We start from the raw sequence: 26,263 nt of genomic DNA on the forward strand, positions 1-26,263 counted from the left end.
CCATCAATAATTTCATATCTCTGATACAAAGCCAGAGATATCACAAAATAGAAAGCTCTAGACCCCAACATCACGTATAAATCTAAACACGGACTACAAACAGCAGAGCATCAAAATACTAATATACCATAGACACAATGGATTTCTTACAAAAACACAAAGACTGTTCAACCTCAGGGATTCTATTAGTTTGATCCACATCAGTGATGAAGAAAAAAACATGATCATCCCAGTAAATGTAAAACTAGCACTCCCTTAAACTCAACACCCACTATTGGTTTAGAAAAATGACCCAACTCTTCACGTTAGCGGTAAAATAAAACATACTTAAATTGATGGAGAGCATGAGAAACATGCAGAATAGCGAAACACCGCAATCATTCACCCTCATCAAAAGTAAGTGAGTTGGGGCGCCTGGGTGGCGCAGTCGGTTAAGCGTCCGACTTCAGCCAGGTCACGATCTCGCGGTCCGTGAGTTCGAGCCCCGCGTCAGGCTCTGGGCTGATGGCTCGGAGCCTGGAGCCTGTTTCTGATTCTGTGTCTCCCTCTCTCTCTGCCCCTCCCTGTTCATGCTCTGTCTCTCTCTGTCCCAAAAATAAATAAAAAACGTTGAAAAAAAAAAATTTAAAAAAAAACAAAAAAACAAAAAAAAAAAACAAAAGTAAGTGAGTTGACTATGCAGGGCGGTTAGAACAAAGGCATACTACAAGAACAGTTACAAAAACGAGTTCCTCAATGAAGCAGAGATGGCAAGTGAAATGAGAGAATCTGAACCATATAAACAAAATTTGTAAAAATGTGGACTATCCACAATCGTTATGAAGAAAATGACAAAATTACATCGAAGGATCTAACACCTGGACACACGAAAGTGTTATTCTCGAAAGATATCCGTTCTCCCCAAATTATTAATGTAATGCGATACCAATTTAAGACCCAATAAAATTATTTTTAAATATGCCACATTGAGTCTAACGTTGATCGGGCAGGAAAACCATCCAGGAGGTACCACAACATGTACTAAATGTATAGTATTCCTGGGGACCAGCCTTAATTAACAGTTAAAATTAAAACGGGCACAGAAATAGACAAATGGATGAATGGAGTGGCAGAAAAAAAGTCTAGACCTTTGGTTTTTTTTATATTTGAATTTGCCACTAGGTGTTATTTCAAAGGCTAGATCGTAGACACTTGGAGAAAAAAGTAAAGTTGGCTTACCATCTAACAGCATATAGCCAAATTTTAAGTGGATTAATGAAAAAACCTTTAAAAGTACTGTATAACTACTAGACGACAAGATGGAACATTTTTATACTCTTGTGATGCAGAAGGGCTTCTGAATCAGGCATATCAACAGCCATAAATGAAAAGACTAACAGATTTGGCTATGTAAAAATTACAAATATCTGTAACGGTACGAGAAAGTTAAAAAGCCATAGACAGGAAGAAAATGATTGCTATTTTTATACAATAGACCGAGAATCAGTATCTTTAATATACAAAGAGTGCTTTTAGTTCAATAATAAAGAGAGTCCCGCATCAGTGGGCAAATAAGCAAAGGGCAGGAGCAGTTAATTCACAGAAAAAAGAAAAATCGTTTGTAAACTTATTTAAATACTCATCAGAGCCGATAAAATAAAACAAAAACACAAGATACCTTTTTTTTGCCTATTATGTAGCAAAATTTGAAAAGATTTTAAATAATGAATAGAGCTAACATGTATTGAGCACTTCTATGTTTCAAAAACTTTAAACTGAATTCATTTACTCCTCATAAAAACTCAGTGGGGTAGGTAGTATCATTCCTATGACGGGTAATAAACCAAGTTAGAGAGATCAGTTAATGTATCCGAGGTCACCCAGGTGACAAGGGACAGACCCATCATTTGAATATTCTGGGGCCAGAGTCTGGGCTCTTTATCACTATATTCACCTTAAAAAAAATAGGTGAATGGTGCAGAAGGAGGAGGGAGATTATAAAACCTCTCCAGCTTCTCCTTAAAAGTCTTTGTAAGAGGGGCGCCTGGGTGGCGCAGTCGGTTAAGCGTCCGACTTCAGCCAGGTCACGATCTCGCGGTCCGTGAGTTCGAGCCCCGCGTCAGGCTCTGGGCCGATGGCTCGGAGCCTGGAGCCTGTTTCCGATTCTGTGTCTCCCTCTCTCTCTGCCCCTCCCCCGTTCATGCTCTGTCTCTCTCTGTCCCAAAAATAAATAAAAAACGTTGGAAAAAAAATTAAAAAAAAAAAAAAAAAAAGTCTTTGTAAGAAACCTGGTGACACCACAATGCAACTGATGAGGCAGATACTGTGGGGTTATGTCTTCTTCCGCTTCCACAGGGACAGATGGTTTTGGTCACCTAAAGCACCAGGGTAACTTGGCCTGTTTGCTGAAAAGAAAAGGAGCTTTTATCATCTAAGTAGTGCTGTGGGTAGACTGTGTGATGATTCACTTGGATACATGCAGGATCCGATCTCCTTTGGACATGGTCCAAAATGGATACATGGTCATTGCCAGCTCTCTGCTATGCACTTGGTCACACATACCTGCCCCAAAACCTCATCCCTCACGCTTCTGGGCAGAACGTGGAGCCTTCATAGATGACCAGGTGATGTATCACTTGGCAGGATGTGACGTGAATTCCATGTTAATTTCCCTTCTTAAAGTGTGGGTTCCTTCTTCCCATTGACCTTTACTCTTCTGGGTTGTAGACCGCCAGAGGGAGTCGGATATGAGCCACATGTCTGACGTAGCCCGACGATGGTTAACAGACACAAGTACAACTATTTTGGGAGCAGGGTCTCCTCTCTGTCCCTCTGTCTCCATCTTCAAATGTCCACCTGGGTCCTCTTTTCCTTTTCCTATCCCTTACTCTCTCTTTAATCCCTTTATTTTGTTCTCTCTCCTTCTTTGGTGACAACCCTGGCCAAAGAAACTGCTGATTCCACCTGGAAGGTACATCCTACTTTAAAAAAAAATGTTTTTATTTATTTTGAGAGAGAGAGGGATAGAAAGTAAGCAGGGGAGGGGCAGAGAGAGAGGATTCCAAGCAGGCTCACACTGTCAGCACAGACCCGGCATGGGTTTGTGATCCCACAAACTGTGAGATAAAGACCTGAGCCGAAATCAAGAGTCAGATGCTCAACTGACTGAGCCCCCCAGGCACCCCAGGTACATCCTGCTTTTAAGACAAGGTGTTAACAGCTGTAGAGAGGCAGTGCTGGTGGAGGCTACTTTGTCAAGAGACGGTTATTTTTGCCAAGATGCTTCGGGCCAACTGATACTTTGATGATTGTTTGTTGATGTTTAAATCTATCCATCATCTTATTTGGAGTCATTTGAAATACTAGATAGAGTAACTTAAAGCAGCAAAACCTAAGATACGGGGGGAAAATTGTACTGTCGTAAAAATATTTATGGGGAAAATGAAACGATACTAGAAAAAGTTCAATTGGAACGAGTGATTTAAAATTATCAGAGAAAATCAATAAGGAGATATACAATAGTCAAATGATTATACTGTGATTTATGTGTGTTCCTTGTCTATACAGATATGTATATAGATATGTATCTATACACATACACACCTGGACTGAATTTCAGCATTATAAATATGCATGGAGTGAGAAGATATGTTTTTTTTTTCAATTTTTTTAAAAAGTTTTTTATTTTTGAGAGAGAGAGAGAGAACAGGGGAGGGGCAGAGAGAGAGAGCAAGAGAGAGAATCCTAAGCAGGCTCCACACTGTCAGTTTGAGACCTGATGTGGGTCTCAAACTCAGTAACCTCGAGACCATGAGCGGAGCCAAAACCAAGAGTCAGATGCTTAACCGACTGGGCTGCCCAGGTGCCCCACTTCTTTTTATTTTTTTAAGCACTAATTCGAAACCAGGAATCAGACACAATCTCAGTTGAGAAGAACAAGTTCCCCAAACTCTTGGGAAAGTTAAGCGCGCCCATCTGGTCCACAGCTGATCATTCTTGCCAAACCGGTCCTGACATCTAGATATTCTTTTTTGTTTTGTTTGAGGGAAAAGTAATTGCACATAGACAATATATTTTCACTTAAAAAGTACATTTGAAATTGCATAATTTGTGCCCCAATGGAAACACCTCCTGTTTTGTTTTGTTTTTGTTTTTTTTTTAAAGCATATTCTTAAGGAGATATAATAGAGGTACATTTGATCTGCTTGAAAACACATTACCCATTTCTTTGCTTACGATGCCCTTCAAGTACCAACAAGAAGCCATCAAATCCCCGGGCTTTAGCCTGAAACTGTAAATTACACAAGGAAATGCAGGTGAGGAAGCATTAACCTATGCATGTTTTGTCAAAATAGGACTTTGAGATTGAACTGCAACTTTCCTGAATTTTAGCGAGTCCTATTTGCTCCCTTAAATCTCGCCCTCCTCAATTTTTTATCATGCTCTGAGAAACAGCTTCTCTGTAATCTTCTCAGAGGAAGTGTCTGGTTTGAATGAATTCCTTCATCGTGACTGGAGAAGGAGGGCCCCAGACTTAAAATATTGTACCGCGATACAACATACTCCAAACTGGCCCAGAGAAAGTCATTTGAGAATTGCTCTAGCCAGGTTGAGCTGACAACAGAGAAGGCATGCTGGGGGAGGGACAGACGGACTCCCTGCCTCTGGCTTGACGTTATAATCACGTGTACCTGGGATGCATCCTCCTCACCCTGGAGGGACCAGATTCACCCGGTCTGGAGCGGGGCCCCGGAAATGGGATGATGTAAGCCTCCAAAGTGACACTGATTGGCCTCTGAGTTTGAAACTGTTGCATTAAGCTCTAGTCCATCCATGTTAAATGTCAAAACAAAAACATGGGCAGCAATGGAATTTATCCCACCTGGCAAAAAGACGGGATAGACGTTACATCAAGACAATTGTATTAAAGAGAAGAAAAAGCCTATAAAAGAAAGGTAGAGAGTAGATCATAGGAGATAAAAGGGGGATGGTTCCAAATTTTCTCTAATAATCATTGACATTTGCATCCTTTCTGATGAATAAATCTTTTCCTAAGCTAGTATTTAGAAATAAAACCTTTGAAATGCCCCCCTCCCCCAAACTATGTTCTTACTAGATTCTGGCTCAAGTGGTTTGCTTTCAACTGTTTCCATGAGGACTGGCCAATGAGGTACTTATATTCCCACTGTGGCTCACATGTGGAGAGGAAGCAGAAGTGAGACCGAACGGATGGAGAGTGGGCAATGAGGAAAGAGGCTGGGAGGAGACCAGAGGAGGGAGGCGCTGACCCAGGGTAACAGCGGAACCCCCTCTGCAGGTCCAGAATCACTCCTGCTGATACCCTGAAAGCCTCTTTCTCTGGAACAGGAAGTCTGATCTTAGCTTTTTTCCTGCCTTGAGTACATGTATATTCTCACCTGTTGCTCGTCTTGTACTCCTCCCCTCATCTCCCACCCCTTGTTCCGTTACTGGACTCAACCTGAGCTCACGGTGTACAATGCACGAGGCCCCGCCTCTTTCTGGCTGCCTGAGTCTTCTTGAAAGATCCGTTGCAATATTCTCCTGCTCAAAAGCCCTCATTGGCCTCATTGCGGACTACAGAGGGAGAATCCATTCCCCCAGCCTGACTTCTGTGCCTGCTGTAACCTGGCCCTAAGTCTACTTTCCTGGTCGTGTTCCAGGGCAAGTCCAGAGTATCTATTCTGTGCTTCTCCCACACACGCCAGTTGCTTCTTAGGTTCTTTGTTCCTCTTTGCCATTTGCCTTGCGCCTAGTTCCCCGCTTCCTTTCACAGTCTTCCTGGCCGAGACAAACCCAAGCTCCCTCTGAGTGTGTGCCGTTATATGGGTATATGTGTATGAATGCACAAATGTGTGTGTGTAGACATGGGTGTGTACATACACACAAGTGTGACTCAACTCCTGGCTGCCAGTGTTGGTAGTGTGGCATTGCACAGGAGACTTCTCCGTACGCCCCTTTCCTTTTGTAACTGACTCTGACCCCATCATTTTGTTTTATTGTTTTTTATTTATTTTAGAGAGAGAGACAGAGAGACAGAGAGGGAGAGAGAGAACAAGTGGGGGAGGGGCAGAGAGAGAGAGGGAGACACAGAATCCGAAGCAGCTCCAGGCTCTGAGCTGTCAGCACAGAGCCCAATGCCGGGCTCGAACCCACGGACCACGAGATCATGACCTGAGCCGAAGATGGATGCGTAACTGACTGAGCCCCCCCAGGTACCCCATGGGCCCACCACTTCTTTACAGATCCTTCAGTCTTGGCTCAGCTTGGATGAGAATATCAGAAACTCTGAGAGAGAGCTTCCAACATGACCTCTGGTTGGTAATGCTGAAGGCTGAGAGATGAACAAGTCTTTCAATCCAAAAATGATCTGAGAAAACTTGAATAGTAGGTGGGAACTGCATGTGCAAGAGGAAGGAGGGGGTGATGGGGGAAGAAATGGAGAGCTTTGCAATCAGACAACATAGGAACTCTTGACGCCATTAAGTTTCTACTGTATTGGCTGATTTTACGCGCCAACAGGACGGGGCCATAGGGCGCCCTGACATTTGGACAAATATTATTCCGGGTGTGTCTGTAAAGGTCTTTCTGGTTGAGATTAAGTTTAAATGGTAGACTGAGTAAAGCCCCTCCCCATTTGGTGGTGGGTCTCATCCAATCAGTTGAAGACCAGAATTGAACAGAAAGCTTAAGAGAGAGGGAACCCCACCTTCCCGGGACATCAATCTTTTCTGGACTTCAGACTTGAGCTGAAACCCTGGCTCTTGTGTCTCATGCCTGCCGACTTTCAGATTGGAAGTACACATCATCTGTCCTGGGTCTCCAGCTTGCCAACTTCAGGGCTTGGGGCTTCTCCGCCTCCATAATCATGCGAGTCAACCACTTCCAAGTAAGTGGAAGATAGATACATCTTAGAGGTGCTAGTAACTAGTACTAGGATCTCAAGGTACCAGAATAATGACAAGAACAAAACCATTTTTGTATATGCGCTGAGATTCCAATCAGAATGCCAGCTCTGTTTCTCCAGAGGACGCTGGCTAACGCACATACACGTATGGTTTCAGTGCTGTCACATTTCTAGTAACCGTAAGATTAGGCTGCAGATGACTGTTCTGTCCTCTTCACTCAGTAATGATACCCAACTCTTCCCACCATGCCTGACCCTCTTAAAGATCCCCAGGAAAGACGGCAGGCAGACTTTAGAAATTCTAGAGTGGCCTTAGAAGAATAGAATTTATTTGCCCATATGTTTAATTTCTAAGTTGATGTCCACATTGGGAAAGCGGTAATCACAGCATGCGATGTAGATGTTTTTCAGCCTAAAAGCGGATGTTTATTCAATAGCTCTGGGACCAGTTATTTGTGCGGCAGATTATATGGGCCTGACAAGCTGTGAACACTATATTTCATTCATTCTTGGACTTGTGTTATGATGTCTCTTCTTTCCAGTTGAGATTGTCCTTTTGAACTTAATTGCCGCATCTGGTTTCCTCGGACCAATTTGGAACAATTAGGTCGAACACTTAATTCTCACCATGACTGCCAAGCACTGATTAATAAAATATGTTTGGTCCTTGAGTGAAGCTTATAAAAATCCAACTATCTAAAGCTCTATATGGCAGTAACCCTGAGGCAATCTGATGCTTGTAATGAAAGATAGCCTTATGTTTCCTTTCAAAAAATTAGATTATGGAAGTTGTGATTTTAGGCAACTTACATGCCATGGTATAAATTGTACTAAGTTCTTTGTCCTTATTTCTATTCAACCACTGAGGACTGACATTTTTCTGTCTCTTAATTAATTGATTAATTAATTCCCATGGCCATTAATTAGCATGTATGCAACCATCATTTCATACCTGGATTTTGTCTTACCATGACCTCTGGCCTTTTTTCTAACTCTAACATCCTCTGTATAGCACTCGTTAATGTTCTCAACCATTTTGTTATGACATTTTCCTACTAAAACACTTTCCATGGTCCCTATTCTACAACTCTATCAACCTATGTCATCACCTGTCAAATGCACCCAACTTTATATTTCCAGTGTATAGCTTCTCTCTACTCAGACCAGCCCAGAAGCCTAGGAGTCAGGAGAAGAATGGAGACTCTAGGGGACAGAGGTATACAGGAAAACAGCACAGACGGTGAAGTTGAGTATAGTTGGAATGTTGAAAGTTGAGTGTAGCTGGGATGTTGAAAGTTGAGTGTAGCTGGAATGTTGAAAGTTGAGTGTAGTTGGAATGTTGAAAGTTGAGTGTAGCTGGAATGTTGAAAGTTGAGTGTAGTTGGAACGTTGAATGCAAGTGGTGTGGAGGGGATCAGGTTTGGTAGTGACAACAGGTATGGCCAGTGAGGCAGGCAAGAATGAAACCAATACTGGCACGATGGAGTTTTCTGGGCTTCTTATGAATTCGGCATGGAAGAATTCCAACAGGTCCCTGTGTACTTTAGGAAGATGATTCTGCCAGTGTTGCGGACAATGTATTAGAGGCAGAAAGAGTAGTCTGGGGACCTGTGGGGAAAAAAGAAGTGTCCAGCTATGGCTGGCAGTGAGGATGAAGAGATGGAGAACCAGAGCCTTCCCAGGGACGGACACGCATCTTTCAGCTCCAGGCCCGAGCACCGAGCCTGACACTTAGTAGAACACTTCATCACACGTATCTGCTGAGCTGAACGGAAACTTCCTATAGCCTCTCCGACTACTCCAGACTTTGTTCTCTCTGTCCTAACTTTCTAGTTTCACCACATGATGACAAAATACACAGTATTTTGCCCTTTGTTATTTATTATCGATTCCCAGGTTGGAGGGTGGCATAGTCGGCAAACCAAGGGATCATGGGTTTGGACCAACTCAGTTTCCAATGTTGAGAGCTCTACCCTTAAGAGCTTTGTAAACTTTGGTCAAGTTGTTTAACCAGAACCCAGTTTCTTCATTTTGAAATTGGGGATCATGATGCCTACCTCATCATGTGGCTATAGTGAGGCAAAAAGCTGGGACAAGTACACGGCACAGACTTTGGTACATGGCGCTCCCTGATGTTTTTCTTTACCTCTTCTACTGTCTTGCTCTCCCCAGTCAGGTGCCTCTTTTATTCCACAGGCAATATTATGAATCTGTTATGTGCATAGCAATGTGTTTGGTCTGCAAATTGAAAAATAAATAGGATACCTTTCTTGCCTTTCAGGACCCCCTAGTAAATAGTATTCATTTTTCCAGCAAAGTGAGAGACTGTGGGGAAGGGAGAGATTAATAATCTGGGGCCTGGGATGGGAGCTCTAGGGAAACCCTTCATGGGTCCCTTGAAGTGATAGGGACAATAGTACTTCTTTGTGTCCAGCACAGCATCTAGAAGAATGCTGAGCTCAAGCAAGGGGTCAACCAGTCAGCCCCAGTGGACAGAGTAACACAGTAATCCCAAGGGATTACCTCTTCCTGACCCTCTACCTACCATTCCTCTTTATTTTTTACTTATTTTTAATTTTTTTAATTTATATTTATTTATTTATTTATTTATTTATTTATTTATTTATTTATTTTTGGGAGAGAGAGAGAGAGAAAGAGTGTGTGTGTGTGTGAGCAGGGGCAGGGGAGGGGCAGAGAGAGAGGGAGAGACACAGAACTCGAAGCGGGCTCCAGGCTCTGTGCTGTCAGCACAGAGCCTGACGCGGGGATCAAACTCGTGAACTGTGAGATCATGACCTGAGCTGAAGTCGGATGCTCAACTGACTGAGCCACCCACGTACCCCAACCCACCATTCCTCTTAAGGTAGATGCTAATCCCTAACCCCCTCCTTACCAGTCCCGATGCTCCATTTGGCCCCTGCCCCCATAATTTTCTCTGTTGCCCTGCCTATGCCAGTGGGTGGGGTGACTGATTTGGGAACAGGTTGTCTTCTTTCAGGCCTGCATTTTTGTCACATTAATAACCACGCTACTCTTCAATCTGCATCGTCGTGAGTGGCTTTGAGCACTGATGGGTTCTTGGTTGTAAGGGTGCAAATAAAACAGGCCGAGAGGCTCACACTCTGGTGTGAAGTCCACATTTCCATTCCGCTTCCTTGATAATTAGCCAGGTTCCTTCAAATCATTTTATACTGACTTAATTAGGAGCCCCTGCCTGTGATGGAGAACATCTCTGCCTTGGAGAAGCAGCAACAGTGTCAGGGAGAAATTGTCCCTAATTTGCTCCACAGGCCAGTGGCGAGGAGAGTTATTTCTGAGCCGCCTGACCTCTGGTCTAAATAACTCTCTACAGGTTGACCCCAGGGCCCATCTCTCTCTCTCTCTCTCTCTAGTCATTTTGTTCTAGGAAAGCGCTGCGTCATCAACCCAGGAATGAGATGATTATTATAGATGACACAGCCCAGATTTGCGCGCACCTGTTTGCTATCGTACTAAGCACTTCGTGTGTAATTTCTGATCTCATCCCGAAGGTAACCGTGATTTTACAGGAAGAGGAAACAGGCACAGGGAAGTTAAATCATTTGCTGCAGGTCACGTTGCTGGGAAATGGTGGGGCCAGTATTCAAGCCCAGCCACTCTGGGTCTCCAGCCTCTGGCTTTAGCAGTGCCACTGTCTTCTCTTTGCTCTATGCCGTGCACGAATCTGTCCGTTAGACCACCGTGCTTCGGGGAATCCTTTGAAATACTGACGTTCTAAATTATCATTACAGGAAGTAGTTGGCTTTGCAGCTTGTTTTGAAAGGCAAGTGAAAATAAGAGTTTCTAGACAGGACAGGTTTTTCTCCTACCTTAAAATACCCTAAAGGGCCACATAATAGCAATTCTTGGAAGATTCCAATTCTAGTCAATGCCCCTGTATTACGTATCTGTTCTGTAGTGAGGGAGAGACGTGGGGGAAATTCCTATCTGGTAAGCGTGATGCTCAAATGTCTGTAATAATAATTCAACATTAATAAACAAATGCTTCCTCAAAGATCAAATAGCTGCCCTACAAATACTTACGTTCTCCTCTGGTTCCCTAGGACACTTCCATACTTGGCCATTTCTCACCTACATGTCTCCTTTCCTACCGTCACAACCTACTTGTCCTAAATGCCGTTCCTGCAAGGCTTTACCGGGCTAATTTGCTAAGTGATTTTAGGCTAACGTGTTCCTGAATGTGAACACCTCCAAGTGTCCCTATCATTCATACCCTGTATCCCGAGTAATTTGTATTCTACTATGGAAACATACTCTTATTATCCTAAATGAATAATTCTATTGAGGCTGGTGGGCCTGCTATTTGGGAACATTTGGTCTCAATTTAAAGCTCCAAACTAGGTCAGTTTAAATATGGGACTCCCTTAGCATTTACAGACCTAGCAGCCCAGTTATTCTGTCCCTGGGGAGAAGAGTGTGTCCCCCAGCTGGGAGGTGCCTGTCTTGAGACACAAGCAGAATGTGGGCCTCGGGCAGGCATGTCATTAGGACAATTACCCTGCAGTAATGCAAACCCCTTGCTGCGCTCCTGGTGCCCGTGCCTGCGCATTTCTTCTGCGGTCTGGGCCTGGCCCTCTCACTAGGTCACGAAAGGGGTCTCCTTCAACTGAGTCTCTGGCTGCGTCCGTCTGGGAGTCTGGGCCTCGAGAGGAGGGTGGGACTCAGAGAGAAGGCCATTTTCCTCCCAACCACGGGGGCCTGTTAGTCTGCCTCCCAGGATTCGTGGAGAGACTCAGGCTGAATACAGGGGCGGTGCAGCGAGGACTCCTATAAGGCGCAGGGCCTGCCTGAGGGTTGGGGGTCTGCACTTGGGTTCTTACCCTAACAGAAAAATGTCTTTTACCCTTGGGAAACTCCTTTAGCTTTTCTCTGTCCAATAACGGACCTCCACAATTTAGTTGTAGTTCCAAGATTCAGCGCTTCTCGGTGCTCCCTTCATGCTCTGTTTTCAGAGCGCTCCGTGCTGGCCGGTTGGAGCTCACGCCTGTTTCCACCGCTTTTTGTTTTATTTTATTTTATTTGACTTATTTTTTTAATGTTTTTATTTTGTTTTAGAGAGAGAGAGAGAGCAAGCAGGGTTGGGACAGAGAGAGAAGGAGACACAGAATCCGAAGCAGGCTCCAGGCTCTGAGCTGTCAGCGTGGAGCCCGACCTGGGGCTGGAACCCACGAACCGTGAGATCATGACCTGAACCGAAGTCAGACACTCAACCGACTGAGCCCCCCAGGTGCCCCTCCACCGCTTTTTAGCCTTGTGCAGCCTTGGGTATGTTTCTCCACGTTCCTAAGCCTTGGCTTCTTTATTGGACGAACCGCATAGCAATAGCACCTATTGCACAGAATTCCACAGGGTCGAATGAGTTAGTGTATGTGCCCAGCACATGGCAGGAGCTAAGAGCTATTATTCATATCATTGTTACCATCACGATAGGGTGCCGGTCCTGACTGGTTGGCCATAAATGCCCGCCTTGGGAGGCACTGCTAGGGATCTTCAGGAAAGAGGGTTCCCGACACAGTCACTTCGATGGGCTGACGTCCCCCCTCCATGGTATCAGAGTCTGTTCTCTGACTTCCACGGCAAGTAATCAAAACTATTAGGTTTAAATAAATCCAAGAAGCCAATCTGCTTCATGCAGAAGGTCCCAGCTAGAAAGATGAGCAGTCAACTCAGTCCCAGCATCAAAGCTGGATGGAAGAGTGCGGAAGATGAGTTGAGGGGAATGAAAACCGGTCACCTTGACGCATGATGTCCTGCCAGTGTCCTGCCAATGTCCGTTATTCCTCTCACCTTCCACGGGGATTCTCTTTACTTTTTTTTATGTTTATTTATCTTTGAGACAGAACCAGAGCACGAATGGGGGAGGGGCAGAGAGAGAGGGAGACACAGAATCCGCAGCAGGCTCCAGAACGGAGCTGTCGGCACCGAACCCGACGCGGGGTTCAAACCCACGAACTGCGAGATCGTGACCTAAGCCGAAGTCAGATGCGTAACTGACTGAGCCACCCAGGCGCCCTATTTATTTGTTTTTGAGAGAGAGGGAGAGCACAAGCAGAGGAGGGGCAGAGAGAGAGAGAGGGAGACACAGAATCCGAAGCAGGCTCCAGAACTGAGCTGTCAGCACAGAGCCCGACATGGGGCTCGAACCCACAACCATGAGATAGGACCTGAGTCCAAGTCGGATGCCCAACTGACTGAGCCACCCAGGTGCCACCTTTCCACGGGGATTCTTATCTTTTCTGCCTAGTTTCATCTAGGCTCTTAGTTAACTCAGCACCGGGTCAGTTACGTCCAGTACGGAGGTGAAGCCTCCATACGTAATCTGCCCTCTGCTGCGGGAGCCCAGCTCGGCTGCTAAACTCTAGTGGCCATGTTGCAGCCTCCTCGCTCTGTACAACTGGAAAAATGACCAATGACTCGGTGACCTGGAAGAAAGCAGGCATGCTGAATTGACGGTGAAGAGATATGGCACTAGAAAAAGTCCAAATGCTTCTGTATAAAGTGTTTTGTAAACTAGAATATTCTATAGAAATAAGGTATTACAGTAGGTAATTCTGCCATTTAAGTGTTCTTTGAATCATTTGGGTACCCCAAAACAATGATCATTTTTTAACTGCTGGAAGAGGAGGAATCACTGTATCACTGAAGGCGGGGGTTTTACTGAATGGCAAACCAGTTTGGCCACTCTGTTGTAGCCATGTCATTGCCGGGGGCGCAGCCCTATACCTAACCTTGCAAACTGGAGGGGGTTAAGTTAGTCCTTATTCTTGCCTTCCTCTTAATATTACCAGGGATGGAACCCTACTGGAATAAACAAACCTGGAAAATACTTTCCATATGATTGTTAATACCTACACATATAAAATTCCAGGTACCTATCTGTGTAAGGGGAAAAAAAAGGTAAGTTTATGTATCTTAAAAAAAATCAAATTAAAGGGGTGCCAGGGTGGCTCAGTCGGTTGAGCATACGACTCGTGATTTTAACGCAGGTCATGATCTCATGGTTCGTGAGTTCAAGCCCCATGTCGGGCTCTGCACTGGTGGTGGGGAGGCTTGTTGAGATTTTCTCTCTCTCTCAATCCCTCTCTGCCCTGCCCCCTTCCCCCAAAATAGATAGATAAACTTAAAAAAAAGCATCAAATTAACAAACTCAAGATACCAGCATGTTTTTGTCAAGGCAGCCATTTTTATAAAAGGAGATCTCTAAATTTTCGGTTTGGGTGAATCAAAAATACTCCACACAAAACCTTAATTTGTTAAATTAAGACTTCTACATAGTTCTTAAAGCTGAGGTCCTCGTTGGACTGGGGTGGATGGGCTAAACTGATTAAATGAGCTCTCCTGATCCCATCAGCAGGACATTTTACAGCTGCCTGGACCCTACAGTGATGCTTCTCCTTCTCCGGATGCTTTCCAGGGGGGGGTGGGGACTGTTAGAACTACACTTTAGAGGAGCCTGGTTACTGTTTCCATGAGTAAGATCAAATGGTGTTTACCCTCCGTCGATCAATACCGTCTTGTTTGAACGGATTGAGTCACTTAGAGACACATAAGGTAATGAAAACGATTGCGCAATGGTACCCAGCATCCTACCCCGCTTGCCGAGGGATGACAGTATTTTAAGAGCCAGTTCCCAAAACCGACGTGTCACATCGACTGGCCGTGTGGTGAAATGAACACCCGCTTGGGACTGGATGCCCTGTAGGTTGCTCTGCCAAGGGCCCTGGGCTTTTAGCTGAGCGTTTCCTTGAGCAACCTTCTCTAAAACAAAAGGATACTCTGCTCTGTTGCCATTGCTGCTGTCTGTGTAGAATAAAAGAAAGCCAGAGGGTTTTTTTTTGTGTGTTTGTTTTTGTCTTTTTGTCTGAATAGATAGAATATGGTTACCATTGGTGGCTGATCAGAACTTTACTGTTTGTGTACAGGTTTCGATCGAAAGCGTATCAGTACAGTCTAAACAAAGAGCAGTAAGTGGGGCGAGTTTCAGGAAATTTTGCTGGAGGTTGTTACAAACAGAGACACGGGAAGAGGACCGCGTTTTGCTGAATTCCTACCGTGTGCCCCGGATGGCGCCTGAACCGTTTTGCTATGTCATCTTGTTAAACCCTCGCTAAATTCTCTGGGGTGGGTCCTACTCTCCTTGCACACTTGAGGAATCTGAGCCCAGGGAAGTTAAGTAGTGGGCCCGAGGCCACACAGCGAGGGGAGCTTGGGAACAGGCCTTCCGAGCGAGCTCTGTCAGAGGAAGAGTCTGGTGTTCTTTCTGTAATGAATTTTGAAAATCTCGAAGAGAGGCATGGTCTTGTTTGTTGGGATATTGCTAGGCTCTCAGGTCCCTCGGATGGTTTCAGCTGGTTCCGGGTTTAGGGGCTGCAAAAATGTTTGTTCTTTCTCAATCCGTGTTCTCAAGAATACCATTGCTGAGATATGTGAGTAGATGTTCCCGAGTGATGTTCTGTTATAGATGAAGCTCAGGAAGCAAAATACCACCCACCCCTAAATGCTCACCAGAAACGGATACGTTGACACGCGCAGTAAATGCCTAGCCCCCCAGCAAGTACAATTACAATGGTTTACTAACTGGGTGATGTCAAACCTGGTAGGTAACTAATCTGTGCTCAATTTTCTCATTAGTAAAATGTTATAATAGTGTCTTACCTTCCATGGCTGTTCTGAAAATAATGTAGATAAACAGGAGTGGACTGGGTGATACGGTGCTTAAGAAACGTCTGCGATTATTATTACTGCAAACATTCATGTGATAACATTCACCTGCTTTAACCTAACCACCTTTCCTCAACTTGACATTGGGGCTACTTCTGGGGGAGGGCACATTTATTAACATCCACTGAATACAGCGTAGGACATGTTGTATTTGAGACAACACAGAGTGAACTTGGGATTTGCCCACTGAAAAATAGTAACTAAATATTCAATAATAACAACAAACAACAACAACAACTATTCAGTGTTTCCCTATCCATCATGTCAGTTCATATTTGCCCACTGTTTTTCTTTCTTTTCCTTTCTTTTTGACAATTCTCTTCCCCCTTCCCTTACACCTGATAAATAGTAAGTTGGAACAGTAAAACGTGAGAATGGTCTCCAATGGGCAGTACTAACATGATTCTGGAAAAGATGGCCCTGAAAATCATCTAGTCACTCATGTCTATTAGCCTGTATTTGGCAGGGGAAGGCCTCAGCTCCTCAACAAGTAAGCCCTCTCGTTATCTCCAGATCTACATTCCTACTGTTTATACTTCAGCACATATTACCAAGGATGCTTCAGACCAGACCAACACATCTTTGGAGCTTCGAAATCATAACGAAAGCTGAGTCCGTCAATGTGTGTTTTGCGAAACACTTATCGGGCACCATGCACAAAAATGTTCTGTTCCTCGCCTCCTGGGAGATACCCAATGCACATCTGACAAGTCCTACTGCAAATACACCTGTTTAACTTGGAGCCCCATTTCTCCTTCGCATTTATTTTAACCATCATGGCACAAGAGTAATTCCATCAGAGTTTAAGAGATTTCTGGTAGGAATGGATATTCCTGGTAAGTGCTCTGACTGCCATCTTTCTTTAGAGAAAATTGCATCATATTTTGGTTGTGAATCATCTTTTTGGGGTGAACAGAATGATCATGTGAAAATATATCTGCTGTGGCACTTGCCCAAACCATCCCCAAAGGAAAAGCTCTAATAATCGGCTATCCCCAAGGCTGAGGTTTAACACACTCAAAGCCAATCATTTTCCATGACTGTTTTTGTTTTGTTTTTTGGTTTTTCTGTTTTGCTAGAATGAAAAGCAAATAGCTTAGGCTGTTCCTTTGGTGAGAGGTAGGATCCTGGCAAAGGACACGGCGAGAATTGACCAAGGTGATTTTGTGTGGGTTTCTTTTCTGTGGAGTTTTGCGTTTTAGATTTTGGTTTTCGGTGGTTGTGAAGGATAAGAGAGAGGGAAGGAGAGACTTGAACATACAAAATCTCAAGTATAGTAGGGATTGTGACCTACACAGAGAACTCAGAATCTGCTGGTGATATTAATGCTATTTCTCCTGTAATTACATTTTTTTTTTAATGTTTCCGGGGGTCCTAGGATCAGGACAGCCCACCACAGTTCTCCCAGCTGTCTGGCTACTGCTAAATATACTTCTCCGACACATCAGCCCTGCACTTGAACCTAAAGCGGTAAATCTACTTTGCAGCTTCAGAATTTGATTAAACCAAGTAGTGGAAGATGGCTGCCATTTCATTCTGAGATCATATGATGGTCCCAATCTGTTCTTTGGTTTTCGGGTTGCTCCATTCATATGAAAACAGCCAGAAAGCACCCTGAATTAGGCTCTAGGGTCGAAGAGGGCAGAAGCTGTTCTCACTGCATTCCCACGGAGCCACCCTGCACAGTTTCCCAGAGCCGAAGCAGAAAAAGCAAAACACATGCACCGTACCTGAGCGATTTCAGAGATCCCCACCCGGAAAAGGTTTCCTTGATTATGGCGAGTTCAACGTGTCACTCTGGTTATGCCCTAATCATCATATCAAACTCCAAAGGTTCAGTGGCTTTAGGTTTGGTTTACAATTGCTGGGAGTTAAACTTTAACCCGCCCTGTCCCTCGCATCCATGCAGCCCTTTGACCGGATAATTGGGTCACTGCAGCCCAGCAGAGTCGACAACATGACCGTGAGCATTTGTTCACAGCATCAAGATACGTTTTGCGCGAAACACCAGTGGCGTGAATATGATTTTGAGGCCGTTTTCGTGAGTTGCGTATTGAAAAGAGTGGAAATCTCTGCAGTGTGTGTAACGGGGCTTTTATTTACGTTAGCTCCCTTGCTTTCTGTTGCATCAAAATGACATTAAGTCTAAGGTACATTTGGGAGAAACTTTTTTTTTTTTTTTTTTTACACTTTTTATACCACTGTGGTACACGGAGTAAAGTGTGGCATTTCGGGTCAAGCATGTAGATACATGTTGGCTTACAAGGAGAAACTACACAAAACGTTTGTATAACCAAGCAAGTAGGGTCCGATGGGTTGGGGAAACACGCTTCTTTTTACAATAGCTGCTCATCTCCACCTTAAGAGGGCACGGTTACTGCGGACGCACAGCGATGAGCCGTGTACTGAGTCCTATGGGATCTGAAGCTGTTATTCATGGCTTGAAATCTCAGTGGTAACTGCATTTCTTTTCTGAAGAAATTTTTTTATTAAAAAAAGTTGTTTAATGTTTCTTTCTCTTTGAGAGAAGGTCAAAGCATGAGCGGGGAGGGGCAGAGAGAGAGAGAGGGAGACACAGAATCCGAAGCAGGCTCCAGGCTCCCAGCTGCCAGCGTGGAGGCGGATGTGGGGCTCGAACCGATGAACCATGGCATCGTGACCTGAGCCGAAGTCAGATGCTTAATCAACTGAGCCACCCGGGTGCCCCAAGCATCTAACTCTTGATTTTGGCTCAGGTCATGGTCTCACGGTTCAGGACTTTGAGCCCCACATCAGACTCTGCGCTGACAGAGCAGAGCCTGCTTGGGATTCTCTCTCTCTCTCCCTCTCTCCCTCTCTCTGCCCCTCCCCCTCTTTTTGTCTCTCTCAAAATAAATAAACTTAAAAAACAATTAAAATCAAAAACACCACAAAACCAAAGCCTTCCGAATTTTGAGTAAAATTTGGCTTATAAGCCACAGACCTCGAAACCAGATTTAGAGGCTACCCTTGCTTGGCTTCAGTTCAAGTAAGAGGAGTCTAATTTTCTGGGGTGACAGCACAAGTTTTGCCCTGGAGTTGTGCCCTGGGACTGGGCTCTGGGGGAAGCACTCATGCTCCAGGAAGCCACACAGCTGCACGAGGGACACATCCCTGGACAACCCTAGGGGTGGACCCCCTCTGAGCCGTGTCCCTGGGGTTTCCCGGGGAAAGCTCAGTCCGGGTTTGCACGGTTCCCGAGTGAGTGGGGGATCCTTACCATGCGTTTGCGGAGAACTGTGGGGGAGATGTCAGTCCAGGGACAGTTTCCTTCACTGTTTTGTGTGGCAGGTGCCTGAGGTAGGTGAAAAATGGAGACGTGGAGGGAAGAGCCCTGGGGTTTCAGGTATCTCGTGGAAACAGAAAAACGCAGCAGGTAAAAGACGGCATTGATGAACTAGTTGTAAAAAAAAATTGGCTTCTCATGTGAGGGGTCCTGGCATTCAACAGGACAGGGCTGTGCTCATGTGAGACCAAAGGGTTTGAAAAATCAGTTAAAAGAGCCCTAAAATCTGATAATTAGATTGGCCAATTGACATATTAGCCAGAAGACCAAAGGCAGTAATGAATTGGGTGGCATTAGGATGTTGCTGGAAAGTTTTTCCTTTTGTATTTCCTAAATCCTATCTCCTTGCTGTGATAGGGATATCGCGGTCTGTAGCAAAGAGGGAAATCATAGAAAATCTCTTTCTGGAGGGTACTTAAGGGGACAGTCTGTGGCCCTGGGACCAAGGGAAGCCACACTTGTGACCCTGATCCCATCAGCGCAACCAAGGGAAATAACTGTACCCGGAATGGCGGGGGTTAGCCCTTCTGGGCCCTCGTTCTCCTAGGAGGGACAAAGCCATAAGCAAATAAACCGTTACACGGTGTTAGCAAAAAGCAAATAGGTTTCAGTAGTGGCTGGTGAATAGTTGGTCATCTGTCTCTTCTACAGTCACCCAGGACCTACTAAGCATCGTGTTACATGGGTGGTTATTTAAAATGCAGGTTGAGTCTCTTAGCAGGCTGTCAAATCATCAACCTGGGCTGTGGCCAATATTAAAGCAGAAGAGAAACTGTCAGGTGAATTGTGCGCGGAAGGGGTACGTTCATGAAACTTTGGTTTCAGGTGCGTGTGTTTATGGGCATGTGTGTATTGCTTGTGATGAAAAATTTACACTAAGGCACAATTTTCAGAGCTTCAAAATAATATGTTAGTTTTCAGGGGTTCAGTGGTTGACCAACCAGATGTAGAGTATACTCATTAAAATGTTTTTTTTTAACGTTTTATTTATTTTTGAGACAGGGAGAGACAGAGCATGAACAGGGGAGGGTCAGAGAGAGGGAGACACAGAATCTGAAACAGGCTCCAGGCTCCGAGCCATCAGCACAGAGCCCGACACGGGGCTCGAACTCACGGACCGCGAGATCGTGACCTGAGCCGAAGTCGGCCGCTCAACCGACTGAGCCACCCAGGCGCCCCTAGAGTAAACTCATTAAGCAAATACTCCCCACAACACTCCACTAAAGGATACTTGGAACAAGTATTACAAAGGAGGAGTACAGGATGCTAAACGCAGCATTAGACACAGGTGGAACTGGGGAGGGGGGACTGAGGAAAGTCTTCCAGAATGTCTGAGACCAGAAGGGGGAGGGCACGAAGGTGGGCATTAGAGCAGGTGGAAGCAACACAGTGGATGCCATGAGTTTGAATAACTTTGGCACAAATAACTGATAGAGGCCAAGTGTGAGGGGGAGAAAGAGGCTGGAGCCCAGTAAGCAGCACCGGGGACCTTCAGTGCTACCCCCGGGCAAGGGGGAGTCCCTAGAAGGGTTTTGAGAAAGTGAACCATGTGATCGATTTGTGTATTTGGGGTGTAGAGTTGAGAGCAAATTGTTGGGGGATAACAGTGCCTGCCTCTCTCCTTTTTTTAAGTCAAAATATGTTTGTCTTAGAATTATTCATACATATATATATATTTGTATAAATTATATACATTATAAATATAAATACTCATATATACAAATAAGAGAGATTTGGATTCGAGGCAGGAGAAGCATCTGACAGACCATTTGGAGAGAAGGTGGCTGGTGATGGGGGTTGATCAGGGTGCGGGCAATAGAGCAAGAATGGACAGAGGAAGGAAGAGACGTGCATAGCTGTCTGAGATTGGTCCGTAGTAGGTGCTCATTAAATGGTAGTTATCATTTGCATGTGAATTTCTTGGCTTGTGGATTCTAACTGATCTTGCCTGTAATATCCAACTGTCTTGGCCACCCAGCAGAGCTGGCATATTTAGGTAAAAATCACTGATTGTTTATTGATGGTGTAGGTAAAACATAAAATTGTCAAAAACTTCAAAGCCAAAGATTACCAAGACCTAGAAGTTTCCCTTCTGGCCACAACCCCTCCCTCTCCTACCTCAGTGAAAGATTTCTTTACTGTTGTCAACTTTCTAGGAACTCCAAGTACATTTTGGAAGGGGGTATTTAATGAACTGGGATGGAGTGTTCTAGAAAATGAAAGGGCCATGCCAGACACACTACACAGGGCAAGCGTCTTATTCTCTTTCCTGGTCCGATGTGTGGGAAGAGCTCTGAGCAAGGAGCTGGTACTTGGGGAAACCAGTGCTAACGTCATCCCTCGGGAGCTGTGTCACCTTGAGCAAGCTTCTGCCCCTTGTGTGGGTCTCCGTGTCCTCGCCTTTGATGAGGACAGCATCTCCCTCAGGATTATGGAGAGGGTCAGATGAGTTGGCATGCGTGAAACTGATTTGAAAATAACAGGGTGCCGTCAGAGCAGAGTGGAATCATTACGGAGAAAATTAAACCTGCATCCTCAAGGCTGTGTCAGGGGAACGTCTTCATCTGTGAAATAAGGACTTCTAGAATGTAAGCCTGCTCCTTCAGAGATGCACGGCACTTTGAACCTAAAAGCTCGGTGCTTATTCTTACTGCCTGCAAGACGGGAAGAGGGTGGCACTGAATTCACAAGGTTAGAATCCATCTGTTCTCTAGCGTCCCATCTCAGGATTTTAGACCTTGTGAAACGTATTGGTTTTGTAACTACAGCCATCTAGTGTTGATTGATTAAAACATGCACATGCTCGCGGACATACACACACATGAATGGAGGTGCACGCGCGCGCACACACACACACACACACACACACACACACACACACACACTCACACTCCTTTGTTTTGGGCTCTAGGAAATTGCTTTTGGTTCTCCTGACACCTTTGAATGGTATTTTCACTGTGCCCTAGTTGTAGGATGAAATGACTCGAGAAAGTATCTGAAGTCTAGGTTCCCTCTAAAAATCATGGAAGCAAGTGGGATATTCCATACTCTGTCTTTTCCACGTGAGTGGAGGGGCGCCTGGGCAGCCCAGTCAGGTAAGCGATGGCTCTTGATTTCAGTTTAGGTCATGATCTCATGGTTCGTGGGTTTGAGCCCTGTGTTGGGCTCTGTGCTGACAGTGCAGAGACTGCTTGGGTTTTTCTCTCTCCATCTCTCTCTCTCTCTCTCAGCCCCTCCCCCCCCAAATAAATAAATAAACATTAAAAAAATAAATAAACATGAGTATCCTCCTTATGTCAGTCCCTGTTTCTTCTCATAGTCAGTCTTAGGTTTCATGAATGATCTTGAAATTAGAGTTTCCAAATGTCTCATTGTGTTTTTTTTTAACGCAATGTTGAGTTCATCCCCAAAGCAAAAGCAAATATTAATTTTTGTAAAAGAACAATTTTAGAAACAATTTGATCACCAATCTGGTGATTTTCTTTATTAATATCAGAAAACACCAATCATTGGTGATTGGCTCAGACACGAGTGAGCAGGGGAGAGGCAGAGAGAGAGGGAGACACAGAATCTGAAGCAGGTTCCAGGCTCTGAGCTGTCAGCACAGAGCCCAACGCGGGGCTTGAACCCACGAGCTGTGAGATCATGACCTGAGCCGAAGTCGAATGCTCAACTGACTGAGCCACCCTTCGCTCCATAGAAGTTCCGTTTTGTTTCCGTTTTGTTACTTTTCTTCGTCTTAAGTTCCATCTTTTATTTCATAAACATGATGATCATATTTCTTTCATAGCCCGTATGTGATCATTACAGTCTAGGAAGTGATTAGCAGTCGAATTCTTCTCTTTGTTGTTTCTGTGGACCCTCTCTGAAGATGCCACATGTCCACATAGTTTGCCACTTTAGGTCGTGGGGTTATGTGCAATAGAAGCTTTTTATATGTGGGAATCCTGGATCTGAGTTTGCCAGCTGGGTGGTGAGGGAGCGTCACTCCAGAGAGGCTCTACGTGGGCTTTCTCTGGGACACATTGCTGTCTTGACTTTCTTACCTCGGGATTTCTGAGACTGCAGGGTATAGATGAGACATGTGGATGTGTGTGTGTGTTCGTGTGTAAGTATATATATTTTATAAAGAGATGTAGATACACCTTATAGCTATCTTAAGATGGGCATAAGGAAAGGGCAGTGGTTAAAAACAGGAGAAATTTGATCTCATTCAGAGGGAAGAATGAGACAGACAAATTCCATTTTCATTTCCCTTTGCCAGGGGGCAAACATTTTCCAGTTTACATTTCATTTTGGGTGGTACAGCTCATTTAAGAGTCCTGGCTCCCTTACATTTTTTTTTTTTTAACACTCCTTAAATTTACATTCCTTCCTGTGAGTTCAGCTAGGCATTTACGTGAACATTCTATTTTCTATCCGCATCTCCACATCTTTTAGTGGAAATTATATTAATTTGAATATATTAATTAATTTGAATTAAGTTTTGATTCTTATATAGGAAGCCCCAAATAGCAGTGACATAAACAGGATAAAAGTTTATTTCTTTTCTAAAATGTTTGTTTACTTTTGAGATGGAGAGACAGAGTGCAGGTAGGGGAGGAGCAGAGGGAGAGAGAGGGAGACACAGCATCTGAAGCAGGTTCCAGCCTCTGAGCTGTCAGCACAGAGCTGACACGGGTCTCGAACTCCTGAGCTGTGAGATCATGACCTGAGCCAAAGTCAGATTCTTAACCGACTAAGCCACCTAGGTGCCCCATATACATATATTTTTTAAAAATGTTTATTTTGAGAGAGAGAGAGAATGGGGGAGAGGCAGAGAGAGAGGGAGACAGAGAATCTCAAGCAGGCTCTACACCATCAGCACAGAGCCCAGTGCTGGACTCAAACTCATGAGATCATGACCTGGGCCAAAATCAGGAGTCAGAAGCTTAACAAACTGAGACACCCAGGTGCCCCATTATGTAAAATAAGTCAAAGGAGGCAATGAGAGGTAGCAGGGGGCCTATGGGATTTTATCAGGGACTCCTTCCTGTCCTCAGCTGCAATGTGACCCTCATTTTCATACACTGGGGTCCTGCTTGAGCTCATCAGGACAGATGAAATCCAGAGGGTAGGGTCAAGAGAGGGGTTAGAGGTCGTGTCCTTCTCTTAAGGGAGACTCTCCTCAAAGTCCCACTTGACAATTCTGGCCACGTCCCACTGGTCAAAATTTGGTCTTCTGGTCTCCCAGATTGTATATGGGGGGACTCTTCTTCCGAGGCTGCCCCAAGTAAGATAAGGTTCTTTTACGACGAGGACCGAGTCGAGGTGGACAACCAGTCTTTTCCATAATGAGAAGTTTCTCAAGATGTCTAGCCTACAGGATTGTGGCTCTAGGAACGATTTTCATTGAATACTTATATCACACTTGATACTGGGGTCATTGGAGCTGGCGGGCGTGGTCTCCGCTCTCGTGGGACTTTAATCCCAAGGGATATATTGTCATACACATAATAACTTCATCTCTAGGGAGACATTTCATGTCTCTGAGTCTCCATTTTCTTCTCTGCATCCACCTAGGGACTGTTGTGATGGTTAATTTCGTATGTCAACTTGGCTAGGCTATGGTCCCCAGGTATTTGGTCAAACGTTATTCTAGATGTCACTGTGAGGATATTTTTAGGTGAGAGGAGCATTTGAATCAGTAGACTTTGAGGAAAGCAGATCACTCTCCATAATGCAGCCTGCTTGTGGGCTCCCACTGGGGCTCCTCCCTCAGGCTCCTCCCTGGGGCTCCTGCCTGCTGGTTTCCCCTGCAGACTATGGGCTTGCCATGGCTCCAAGATCACATGAGCCAATTCCTTAAAATCTCTCTCTCTGTGTATATGTATATTTGGGCACACACACATACATGTATACACGTATATTATATACATGTAATTCTAATTATGTTTATACACACACACACACACACACACACACAATCTTATTGGCTCTGAAACAGAACCATGACTGATACAGTTTTATAGATCATGGAATACACAAGGTGAGAGGAGGTCTAGATCCTGTTGTACGGAGGTAGAGAAGGTGAAGTGATAAAGCTATGCACGCTGTTCTCTGAAGCCTCACCAAGTGCGAGCAGGCACTGGAAAAGTAGGGAACTGGGCCAGGCACCTTATTACTAGAGAGTGAGGAAACCCAGCATCCAGGGGACAAGCTAGGTAAGCACCACCAGCCCGTCCTCACACAACGCCCCCGCTCGTGTGCATGCACACCCACACGCTCACATGTCCACACTCATGCACATACACACACACACCAGAGGCAGGTTAATATGAAACTTACCTTAGAAATTTGATCATAATAAAACAGAGATGATAAAGTTAAAAATTAAACAACTGAGGTCCAAAAGCATCTGAAAAGCGACAACTCCGTGCTGAAGCAGCCACATTTTGAATATAGAATTTCCAAGAATTATTACCCTCAGACGTACTTGATAGAAATTAGCACTCACCAGAGAAAATAGGTTCCCATGAAAAAAAGAAATGATGGGCAGCTAGAAATATTTCAGTACTGCTTGCATTCTGATAATAAGAATGTATTTAGGCATTACTTATAATAGTAATTAGTTTTAAAGCAAAATCTACATACTGCTCTGGGTAAAGTGTTCACTAAACAGATTGCTGAAGAAATACTAAAAGTGAACTTGTTGTGTTGGAATGGAATGGGGTCAAGAAAAGAGAAGGACAGGAGTGCTTATTTTATGTATTTATTTTTTGAGAGAGAGAGAGAAAGAGAGCGGGGGGAGGGAAGAGAGAGAGAGAGAGAGAGAGAGAGAGAGGGTGAGAGAGAGAGAATATGAGTAGGGGAGGGGCAGAGGGAGAGGGAGAGAGGGAATCCTAAGGAGACTCCACGCTCTGTACAGAGCCTGAGGAAGGCTCCATCCCACGACTCTGGGATCATGATCTGGGCCCAAATCAAGAGTCAGACACTTGACCGACTGAACCACCCAGTCGTGCTTACTTTAAATTTTGTTCCGGTCCCAGGAATGGTAGTGTCTCTACTGAGCCTGGAAGAAGGGTATTCCCCTTTACCACCTGGGTGGTCATCATACCATTAAACTGGTAACTTCCCTTCCAGCAGCAGAACTCTGTGATTCTTCCGTAATCTGAGTTCCTGAAGGCCAAGCGTGCAGGTGGGGCTGAAGCCATGGCAAGTGGGGAGCTCTGAGTAGGCTTCCAGGTGGAGCTCAGAGTCAGAAGCCCCCATCCACGGGAAGACGAAAGAGGCCATGAAATCTGGAGAGTCTTTAA

General features: G+C 44.7%; 1 protein-coding gene across 2 annotated transcripts in view; it reads right to left on the reverse strand.

Moving 5' to 3' along the window:
* The window catches only part of A1CF (APOBEC1 complementation factor), a 77,776-nt gene extending 60,274 nt beyond the window's left edge, over window positions 1-17,502 (reverse strand). For both annotated transcript variants that reach the window (XM_058696317.1, XM_058696316.1), the window contains exon 1: window positions 17,395-17,502. The gene's annotated coding sequence lies outside the window, so the exon portion shown is untranslated. The remainder of the gene's footprint in view (window positions 1-17,394) is intronic.
* Between the last annotated feature and the right edge of the window lie 8,761 nt (window positions 17,503-26,263).

The sequence above is a fragment of the Neofelis nebulosa genome, chromosome 13 (genome assembly GCF_028018385.1).
Source record: "Neofelis nebulosa isolate mNeoNeb1 chromosome 13, mNeoNeb1.pri, whole genome shotgun sequence".
NCBI classification, from domain to species: domain Eukaryota; kingdom Metazoa; phylum Chordata; class Mammalia; order Carnivora; family Felidae; genus Neofelis; species Neofelis nebulosa.